The sequence below is a fragment of the Schistocerca cancellata genome, chromosome 1 (assembly GCF_023864275.1).
Source record: "Schistocerca cancellata isolate TAMUIC-IGC-003103 chromosome 1, iqSchCanc2.1, whole genome shotgun sequence".
In the NCBI taxonomy this organism is placed as follows: domain Eukaryota; kingdom Metazoa; phylum Arthropoda; class Insecta; order Orthoptera; family Acrididae; genus Schistocerca; species Schistocerca cancellata.
Window position 1 is genome coordinate 312955379 of NC_064626.1, and position 11539 is coordinate 312966917.

At 42.3% G+C, this 11539-nt stretch overlaps 1 protein-coding gene across 1 annotated transcript in view; it reads right to left on the bottom strand.

Annotated features, from left to right (window-relative positions):
* Positions 1-10857, bottom strand: part of LOC126172867 (lysosomal-associated transmembrane protein 4B-like) — an 86256-nt gene extending 75399 nt beyond the window's left edge. Inside the window, exon 1 of the mRNA XM_049920912.1 lies at positions 10736-10857. The gene's annotated coding sequence lies outside the window, so the exon portion shown is untranslated. The remainder of the gene's footprint in view (positions 1-10735) is intronic.
* Between the last annotated feature and the right edge of the window lie 682 nt (positions 10858-11539).

Sequence of the window (11539 nt, forward strand, 5' to 3'; positions counted from 1 at the left end):
AATATGTCTTTGGAGTTTCTTCTTGAGCGGAATGTGTTTATGGATATCCTCCAGTGATCTTTCTCCTTTTTACAATTAATCTGCTCTATCTCTCTCTGCTTGTCTTGTTGAGAAACGAACGGAAGAGTTGATTGCTTAACCTTTTAGGACTCACACGTGCATTGTGGCCATAAAAAAATTCACACTCCTATCAATGGTTTATGTACTATTTTCTTCATGTGTATTAAGTTCATGGTTTTATTTTCTTAGAAATTCATTAGTCTATTTGTTTTTTCATTATGCCTAGAACTCTTTCGTCGAAACATGTCTTTCTCATATTTATAATTTCTTGATCAGACTTTTTCTTTTAATAGCAAGGTATTCTGCAGCGTGTAGGACTTGTTATCGTATTAACGTGCAATAATGTCGTATTTAGCATTAACTGTATAGCTTTTTTCTTGTTGTTTCGGTTAGCTAACATGCTGTTCCCATTTTTCTGATTCGTGGCAGGCAACACCTCACCGCGGTCATAGTAATTCTCCTGGTAGCTGTTTTCCGAACACTTTGTTCCTCTCTCCCACTTTTTAATGCCTATTGATTTTGTAGTGTATCGACCAGTATTTGTAACATACATTTTACTTGCTTCTAGATTCTCTTCAAAGTACTGGATCCTACATAATCACCTGATCTGCTTCTAAAGTGTCTAACTAGACGATGCCGTGCACACCGGCGTTAGTAAGAGAACAAACCAACTACTTCTACTACTAATACGATAAATGCGAAAGTAATTCTGTTATGCTTTCACGACTAAACCGCTAAATCGATTTTGATAAAATTTGGCATGGGGATAGCTTGGCTGCCGAGGATATACTTTAGAAAGTGTGCAGTTTGACATATTTTTTGATTTAAAGAGTATAATGTCAAACTTGCAACAATAATTACTCTTTGAAAAAGTTATTTGCTCTTTGCCTTCTGAACTTTATCATACTTGTGAAAATGCTTTTATTGTTTCAACACGACACAGCGTAATGAATACAATGTTTATATAATACTCTACGTGTGTAATCCATACTTCCCTTTTGCTATTATTCACAGACAGTCACTTTTTAGGCACTGAGCGCCATATTCCCTTAAAATTTCTTTCATGCGTCGAATGTGCGTGAAAAGCACGTGATCACGCAGTTAGCGTTGCTGTTTCACGACCACGGATTAAAAAATGGTTCAAATGGCTCTAAGCACAATGGGAGGTCATCAGTCCCCTAGACTTAGAACTGATTAAACCTAACTAACCTGAGGACGTCACACATCCATGCCCGAGACAGGATTCGAACCTGCGATCGTAGCAGCAGCGCGGGTCTGAACTGAAGCGCCTAGAACCACTCGGTCACAGCGGCCGTCACCACGTATTCCCGGATTCAGTTCCCACCGAGGTCGGAATTGGTTTTTTGTTTCTCTCGCTTTGGATATGTGCTTTGTCTTCATCATCATTTCGTCGTAATGGACGTGTAAGTCACCGGAGTGCTGTCAAATAAGAAGACTTGTAATAAACTCTGGAACTTCTGAATCAAGGCCTCCCGGGCAATACAGTGATATACGCATTTAGTTTCATTTTACTGATAAGCAAACTACGCCGTGGGTAACAGCTAGAATAGAATGTGTACATAATCTTCAACGTGTTTAGTTGATACCAATCCATACTTCCATACTAATAATATAAATGCGAAAGTAATGTCGGTTATTTTTTCACCACTGAACCACAGAACCGATATCAATGAAGTTTGGCATGAGGAAGGTTGATCTCTGATGAAGAAGATAGGTTACTTTGTAAATTGTATAATACAAGATGTTTATTGATTTGAAGAATATTAAGCAAATTAAGGAAAAAGTATTTACCCTTTGAAAAAGGTATTTATTCTTCCACTTTTGAATTTATCATATTGAGAAAATGCTTTTATTGACTGATATGACTCAACGTAATTAATACAATGCTTATTCAATTCTCAACGTGTTTAATCAGTATTTCCATACTAATTCCAGTTTTACTAATTTGCGAAACTAGCTCACTCTGTTATATGTCATGAGTCTATCGCTTTACCGATTTCGATGGTATTTGGTATGGAGACAGCTTTGCCGGCCGGAGTGGCCGAGCGGTTCTAGACGCTACAGTCTGGAACCGCGCGACCGCAATGGTCGCAGGTTCTAATCCTGCCTCGGGCATGGATGTGTGTGATGTCCTTAAGTTAGTTAGGTTTAAGTAGTTCTAAGTTTTGGGGGACTGATGGCCTCAGAAGTTAAGTCTCATAGTGCTCACAGCCATTTGAATTTGAACAGCTTGAACCCTGAGGAAGATCATAGGCTATTTTAGGAAGTTGTACCTTTATGAGTATTGTTAACACTTTACATACGACATACGAGCGTGGCAGACAGTTGACGCTGTTACGATGGTCGGTGACTCTTAGTGTCTGTAGATTATTCCCCGACATTGTATATCCAATGTTATTGTGGGCTTGGTTTCTGATATTAAGTTCCTACACCAGCTGGCATAGCTAGAGAGCTTTGGTGGAGATTCAACAATAAAATCAGACAGTAAGCGGAGAGCCACACTGAAAACTATTACTATACGCCTCGCAAACGTAAGCCTGATTTAGCACATAGATTTAAGACAGCTAAGGTCGCCAAAGTTACTTGAATCCAACAAACGTCAGAGCAATCTCGTGTCCGCCGGAAATTGGATGCAGAACGTCGGGTAGCCTTAAGAGATACAGAGGCTCTAGAACAGTCCCGAGCGAGCCTCATTCCAGACGCTGAGCTCACGCGCCTCCCACTGCTTGCAACACGCTCGAAGACCCACAACGAGGGCGACATTTAAAGGCAGTACGACACACGGAGAGTCGTATCTTTACGTGCAGAACGTGAGCGGCTTTCGGTGAAGCTGCATTTGATTATGATTATGATCTATGAACACACTATGTTAATCATTAATTAATCGTCATAGAGTCACCATAAGGTATTAAAATAGAAGGAAGTAGTGGATGGTATCTATCGCTCCGGTGGCATTATCTCAGATCCAGTAGTGGTGAGCCAGAACCCCTAAAAACTCTACTTCAGAGCGAATGTAAAGAATCGAGACTTTTTTAAAATATAATTATGAAATATAATGCATGCTTTCAGATGCGACATGCAGCAAAGTAAGATTCATTCACTATGTACCTACATCCCGGTACTGCGTACATTTTTATACGTACGTGTCTCTATATACGCAGACATCTCATAGAATTACTAGCTTACACACCACCGCTCATCGTAACAAAACTACTGGTACGCAAGTGATGTAGCGGGTAACAGCTACTTAAATAATATAACAGCAAATGGAAAACACTCTGTGATGATTACACGGCCCATGGTGATTTGGTTTCATATTTCATCAATCACTTGTACTTTCAATCAGAATTGATATGCAACGATTCGTTTATATTCACTTCACATTACACACTCATATCTGTAAGTATTTTTCCTTTTACGTATTGTTATCGAAAATTTTATATAGAACTTACGGAGTAGAGGGAAAATACTACAAATTCACAGCATTACGCGATAGCTAGAAAAATTCAATAGAAAAAATGACTGATTTCCTTTTTCACTCTTCTCTAGTATGAACATATTCTCCGTCTGTGATGATCTCATGGTCGACGGAATGTTAAACCATAATTTTTGCTGCGTTTTTACCACAAAAAAAAAATCCACTGAATCTCCATATCTGAAATGAGTTGTTTATTACATGAAGAACCAGAAGAAGGTACTGGTAGCACGAAACAGGTTGTTTGCATACGCTTTCTTTCGCCCTGTCAATAGCTCATACGTGTTGACCTCATTGGCAACATAGTTGTTTCACCTTGATTGAGAAGGAAACAGATCTTTAGCTTTTTTAAATAGGGAAAGCAATAGCATTGGTAAAATACATGAAGAACACTAGAATGAAGGAAGGATTTGTATTAACTTGTTATGACGAGAGGCAGTAAGTAGTCTCTAGAAATGAAGTCTGAGAGCACAGGCGTTACTAAACTGTTATCGCCAACATAGATGGGTCACTTGTTCTAAAGGGCAAGGTTACGAACTGGCTCCTGACACAAAGCATACAGAAACACAAACGTACACTGGGTGCTGCCACTGCCAGCACAGGCTACTGTGGTCCCCTCCGCTCCTGCCGAAGGCTTCCTCCCTTTGTCCTCTTTCCGCACATCCAACCAAAGCTTACGTTATCGCCTGCTCCTCCCAATAATTTCCTCTATGTGTGAAGCTGAGATTAGCTTCCGCGTAAATAGTTCATAGCTCAATTTAATGCAAAGTATCGGAAATAAAGAGACACTGTCAAAGGCAACAAAAATGGTTCAAATGGCTCTCAGCACTATGGGACTTAACATCTATGGTCATCAGTCCCCTAGAACATAGAACTACTTAAACCTAACCAACCTAAGGACATCACACACATCCATGCCCGAGGCAGGATCGAACCACGCGGTTCCAGACTGAAGCGCCTAGAACCGCACGGCCACACCGGCCAGCACAAAGGCAACATAAAGAGAAACTAGCGAGCCATGCATTTCCGGCAACATTAAGTTAACAAAAATTTCGCATGGTGCGTAGTATCGTTGAGGAGTGAGTGCCTGTAGAAACAAATGTACAGGAATCCTCTATGAACGGGGCACAGAAATGGTGTTTGAAACAGACAATTCTCTCTTTCTGTGTAAAGGGATAGCATACAGAAGATGAAATGTTAAGCCACCATTAACTTGCGAATTACGACCGTTCACAAAAAATTGAGGTAGATTGCCCTCAGCTTGTATCCGTTCACTGTTTTCACAAGGTTGGCGAATGTTAATTTTCAAATCGTGCTTCGTAGCTTCGTTTCACGACAAACATTACAAAGGACGGCCGGCGGGAGTGGCCGAGCGGCTCTAGGCGGTACAGTGTGGAACCGCGCGACCGCTACGGTCGCAGGTTCGAATCCTGCCTCGGGCATGGATGTGTGTGATGTCCTTAGTTAGGTTTACGTAGTTTTACGTTCTAGGGCACTGATGACCTCAGAAGTTAAGTCCGATAGTGCTCAGAGCCATTTGAACAAAGCACGGTCGATTCACAAATGTACAGTGAAAGAGCTCCATGTGTTTATCTCTTTCAGGAGAAAGGCACATCATGTAAAATTTATTAAGTCACTTTTGCGAAGGAGTGTACGAAAATGAGTGTTGCGGAAGAGGAGAGAAGTATAAGCTAAATATAAGATTTCCCACGGCGTTCCCTTTTATTTCGAGGCAGTGTGTAGTGAGGTCTGCTGTGTTGCTGGTTTGACTGCCGGAGCTTCACTGTCCAGATGACTTTATTTACGTTATTCTGGTACTTGACGTAGAGCCACTTAACGCATCACTCTGCCTCCCTCCTCTTGACTACCATTACTGCCGCATTCCCGGCGCGCATGTACGAAACTGTTCATTAAGTAGCCAATCGTTTCTAATATAAATGTGTTAGCAACGATCCATAAAAGATTACAATAAAAAAAGTAATGAATGGATGGAGATTTAATAATGGTCAGATACTGAAAACCTTTTATTATCAAGAATGTAGCCGCCCGGAGTGGCCGTGCGGTTCTAGGCGCTACAGTCTGGAACCGCGAGACCGCTACGGTCGCAGGTTCGAATCCTGCCTCGGGCATGAATGTGTGTGATGTCTTTAGGTTAGTTAGATTTAATTAGTTCTAAGTTCTAGGGGACTAATGACCTCAGAAGAGTCCCATAGTGCTCACAGCCGTTTGAGCTAAGAATGTAAAGTATTAAAATTCTGCTGTGATGATTGGAGATCTTTGTGATTAATATACGTTCAGTTTCTAAAATCATCCCTCTCCCTCATTCTTCTGCTTCTGATAAACGACATCTTATTCATTTGAATTATTAACATTGTAAATTAATAACGTTTCGATATATATTAACTCTTTCTCGCAAGTTAAATTCATCTTGAAACAGATCTTCATTATAGTATACACACACAATGTTTGTTAAATCTGACAGGTTTAGTGCAATGTATACTGACGTGAAAGAAACGAGATCGAAACAAAACTTGAAACAGAATAGAAGTGCGCTACGAAAAGTTGATTGCAACTGATTGGAACAGAGGGGGATTCTTCTTGAAGGTCTCAGCTAAAACTGCAATCGAAAAACTAAGCAAAGTTTTGCTATCTGAAAAAAATGGATCTGAGCACTATGAGACTTAACAGCTGAGGTAATCAGTCGCCTAGAACTTAGAACTACCTAAACATAACTAACCTAAGGACATCACAAACATCCATGCCGGCAGGATTCGAACCTGCGAACGTAGCGGTCGCGCGGTTCCAGACTGAAGCGCCTAGAACCACTCGGCCACTCCGGCCGGCTTTGCTATCTGATGTATATTTTGTGGCCTGATCGGAAGCTTGACCTTGAAGACATGCATCACTTTTATTACTCTTAAACTGATCTTTCTTTATCTTAAGAACATTACTACAACAACGAAGCTAAACCGAAAAAAGTGGCAGTCTACCGCAAGGTGATTCGTTAACTTCAAATGTTGCCTTGTGGCTACTTGACCATTCCGAAACATTATCGACGTTTAAATGTCATAACTTCAATTGCGTTTTGAAATCACACACATTACAAAATAATCATTTCTAAATTATTTAGTTCCGTCTTCGTATGGACTCAGAACGACCATTCAGTACCGGCACATGTAGTACTCCTATTCAAGTCCGTGACGGGTTATTACACACCAGTATGAACTGTTCACGACGGTGTAGTACCTTGGAACAAGGGGCGCAGTATGCTTGCCGAGCGTAGTTTTAACTGAATCGAAGCAATGGCGAAGGCATTGGGCTAGTACTGAGCAGACCATACTAATTTATCATCCTTACTTATCCTCGATTTTTTCTTGATTCGTAGATACAGCACACGCGTCTAATGACTTCGATGCCACTGGAATTTTCTCATCCTTTCTATTATTTATTTAACTAGATCTGATTAGGGCCAACCAGGCTCTCCTTTGTATCGGACCAGGCTTTCACACATACACTGCATATTACATCGTAGTTCAGTGTGATGTAATACACAAATGAACAAAAACAACAGCACAAAATATACAAAAACACAAAAACGGCACGTGAAGCTCCACTGTGTCACTTTGCCTAATTTTTCGCTATCCAGCATAACGAAGCACGTGAGCTTCTACGTCTTGTGATTGGCAGTTTGCAGGTTTAGTACTATATGTACTTACTGGATCTTTCATTTATTGTAGCAATGGGAACATCTCATCGAGATTGAAAATCTGGAATCCGATCATATTAATAAATGTGTCAAAATGTTCCGACAGTGACTGTTTTTAACATCAGTCATTATGTTCCTGAATTATTTCAGCTGTTGATCCTCACGAACACATTACTATAAATAAGCTTAGAAACTTAAGATGCGTTTCAGTTGGCGATAAATCGTGTAAACACAGAATTTTATCTGAATAAAATTATTTTATGTATTACGCCGCGTCTAAACATAACTATACTACCAACGTTTCGATAGTCCTTGCAGAAGTTTTCTTCAGGGCCGGTTAGCAAGCTTTTAATGGCGCTGAATTTACGTGAGTCACTCAAACTTGAGAACAGAGCAATGTGGCGCAGTGGTAAACCCTCACAAGACTGCCGTCCTGCTTGTTTTTCGTCTCTAATGACTTCGTCATCGTCAGGACACTAATCCCTAATCTGCCTTTTATTTTCTAGATCCACTCTCTGTCTCTCTCTCTCTCTCTCTCTCTCTCTCTCTCTCTCTCTCTCTCACACACACACACACACACACACAGCGTGACTTATAAAACAATAAACTGGGAGCCAAGATCGCAGGAATTCTTTTTATTCTATTATTACCGGTTTTGGCGAAACTAAAGCCGCCATCATCGGATCTTAGGACACATACAGGTTACAACACCAAGGCAAACTATGGTTACAACATCGAAGCAAACTATGGTGATATCACTATTGTTTGCCTTGACGTAACCTGCGTGTGTCCTATGATCAGATGATGGCAGCTTTAGTTTTGCCGAAACCGGTAATCATGGAATAAAAAGAATTCCTGCGATCTTGGCAACCAGTTTATTGTTTTACAACCGTCTAGATCGCTCTCACATGAGCACAATGTGCTCCCTATACTGTGACTTAGTTAAATTAATGGGTCAGCAAAATTATTCTGCCGGCCAAACTGACACATGACTTACATTATTCTACGGTATGTTGGACATAACATAATAAAACCAAATTTTTATAACAGTTTATCAACTTCAGGATCACGAAGGCTTTCTTTACTTTGGTATAATTGACACCTTAGTAACAAACAGCCGCAACGTATTGTATTTTGCGATTACCTCAGACTGTACGTTATTCATGAAATATACTCTTTCGATTTCGGTATACACGTTTCATCGTCAGATGTACTTGAGAAATCACACGCATCTATACGGAGGTTATTACTAAAATTTTGGTACTTGAGAGGGCCCCCACGAGAAACGAGTAACTGTAGGACAACGGAACTTTATGGAATCATTTGTAGACACATGGGGAAGAGAAGTGATCAATAAACCATTCAAAGAAAGACGTTTTAATATTCACATGAGAGGGTAACATTTGTTAATAGCGTACCATGTTTACCTTAGAAATTAGAGACGTTGCTCGATGTGACGACTATCTGCATCCACGACAGCCTGGAATAGTACTAGAGATACCATTTCACAATATTACTGTTCGCAGCACTTTTCGAAAGTCGAACCGTGGAATATTCAGCTGACTTTACACAGTTCGTACACTGCGAGAAGATCGCACATTGCGTCCAGCATTCTCAGACATCGCAACATTATCTTCTTCAATAATTTTTGGGGCAACTGACCGTCAGCCTCTCCCAGAAGCAATTTCCAAATCTCCATTTATTTCGAACTTCCGAATTATGTTGTCCAACCCCAGGGCAGGAAGAGAATCTCTCCGCACTGGTTTAATGCATCGATACTCGCCAAGAGCGGCACCACTACAACTTCTGGCGAAGATGATGGGTACGAAATTCGTTGAAACGTTGCGACAAGACGACGCCACCACTCGGCTGATAACCCGAGAAGAATTCATCAGTGGAATACTTCGAGAAAGGCTGAAATCGTATATACTACAACTGTTGTTTTGGAAAAGGAAACAGCTTTCAAAGCTCATCCTGTACAGTCCCATGCTGGCTGCTTGCAAATGCAATGTACACTGACGCTTGTGTTTCACAGTCTTACATCGTCTCTAGAGAGCCTGTATAGGGAGAGAGTGGCCAACCGGACGATACGGCGGCCATTTTTCTGCCAAACTGCGAGCGGGACTTTTGAATGGCCAGTAGTGGACTAAACACTCCCCGAATCAAAAGCACAAGACAATATGGTGCAATCATTCGTTAATTGCCTTTGTTTTTAAGAATAATGTGTTATATTAATTTTCACACAGCCAATTTACAGGTCTGTTTTCAAATTTAACTATGTATATTGCAAGTTGTTATATATGTAGTAAAAAGCAAAAACGACCTACTTCGCATAGATAAGAGTACTTGGTTGGTTTCCACAAGGCTACTGTTTGATTTATGTCAGCCCTGTTGACTGCGACTGCCCACTGCTTTCGTCTTTCTTCATTGCGTGGAAATGCTAACATGCGAAATCCACCTTCGCCTCTATTGGAACAACCAAATGCAGCACAACCTGGCATCGTTTACGAACGTCTGCAGAACGAACTACATATGTCAAAAACAATACTGTACAATTAGTAACGTGTTTACTTCAAACATGTAGGCCTACCGACTTCATCACAAAACGCTTCATTATTTGAACTCGTATTTAAGATCGAACGCTAATTACGTTCTAAAAACGATATACCATTAAATCGTACATGCATGCACAACGCATAACAAGTCTCTCAATAATTCAAATACCTTTATCGTTTCCAAAAGTCCTTTGAACTTGAATTCAACATAAATGCACGTCGAACATAGGAAGCGCGAGAGACGTTTCACGCCATTTTTCTGCCAAAACTAATCAACCAATCACGGGCAACTTCACCTATGGCCACTCTCACCCTATACAGGCTCTCTAACATCGTCATACCAGAAGCGGCGCCTGACGGCAAATCAGGACACTAACACTGCTAACAACGCAAATTCTAGTGCACCGTCTGAACATAATACCAATACAGTTGAGTATCGTCATAGTACGTAGTTTCGCGTTTACACTGGCTGCTGTAGCGAAAGTTTAATTAGAACCAGCCTGTATAGTGGAGTACAGCACATTCGAAACCAAGACAGACGGAGCGGCGTACGAATGTTAAACTCTACCTGCATCATAGGCCATTTTAGTGCACGTACATGGGTCATAAAAATGTAGTGATGGTTCCCGAACCGATACCGAAACTGGTTCTCTTCTTTTCGATTAGAACGGAATATTATTAGGACTGCAGGTCATAAGACACTGTCAGAGACATTTCTAAAGGAAATGTTTTCCCCTTGCCACGTAGTGAGGTATGCTCCTGTACGAGACGATGCCTTCGTCCTGTTGCCATCTTCGGAGAACCTAGCTAACCCCGCTACCACTCGCTTGAGCCCCACCAACGCTGGACACGGCCTTGATGAGGCGACCGCTGCGTGGTAGCGTAACAGCAGCACCGGAAAAGCGGCCGCTTACTCACTTGTCAACAAGTGGCGCGGAGCTGCGAGACGCTGCGTGGTCGGCTCGGCTCGGCGGCTCGTGCTGGACTGCGGGCCGCTGCCAGCAGCTCCCAACTCAGACGGGTCAACCGACTGGGGAGGCACCCGGCGTTCACATGGGCGCAGAAGCAGATCAGCCGGGGCACCGTGAACACGGCGCGAACCGCTGCGTGCGTCGCTTTGCACCTCGATTGTCCTTCGCTTCAGAGGGGTTGAAATGAAAGAAGTAAGAGAGTTCTGCCGGTCACCGTCCTCCCTTCCACTAGATTAGGATCCCACCTAATAGTCTATTGCTCTCTGGACCGTGATGGCGTCTGGTTCTTCTCCTCTTACTGCACAGATTTCGACTGCCAATTCGGATATATTGATTAATGACGAGAACAGGAGGAGACTGCAAACTACTAACAGGTTGTTAGCCCGCCCGGTTAGCCGTGCGGTCTAACGCACGGCTTTCCGGGCGGGAAGGAGCGACGGACCCCGGCACGAATCCGCCCGGCGGATTTGTGTCGAGGTCTGGTGAGCCGGCCAGTCTGTGGATGGTTTTTAGGCGGTTTTCCGTCTGCCTCGGCAAATGCGGGCTGGTTCCCCTTATTCTGCCTCAGCTACACTATGTCGGCGATTGCTGCGCAAACAAGTTATCTACGTACGCGTACGCCTCCATTACTCTACCACACAAACATAGGGGTTACACTCGTGTGGTGTGAGACGTTCCCTGGGGGTTCCACCAGGGGGCCGAACCACACAATAACCCTGGGTTCGGTGTGGGGCGGCGGAGGGGAAAAGTG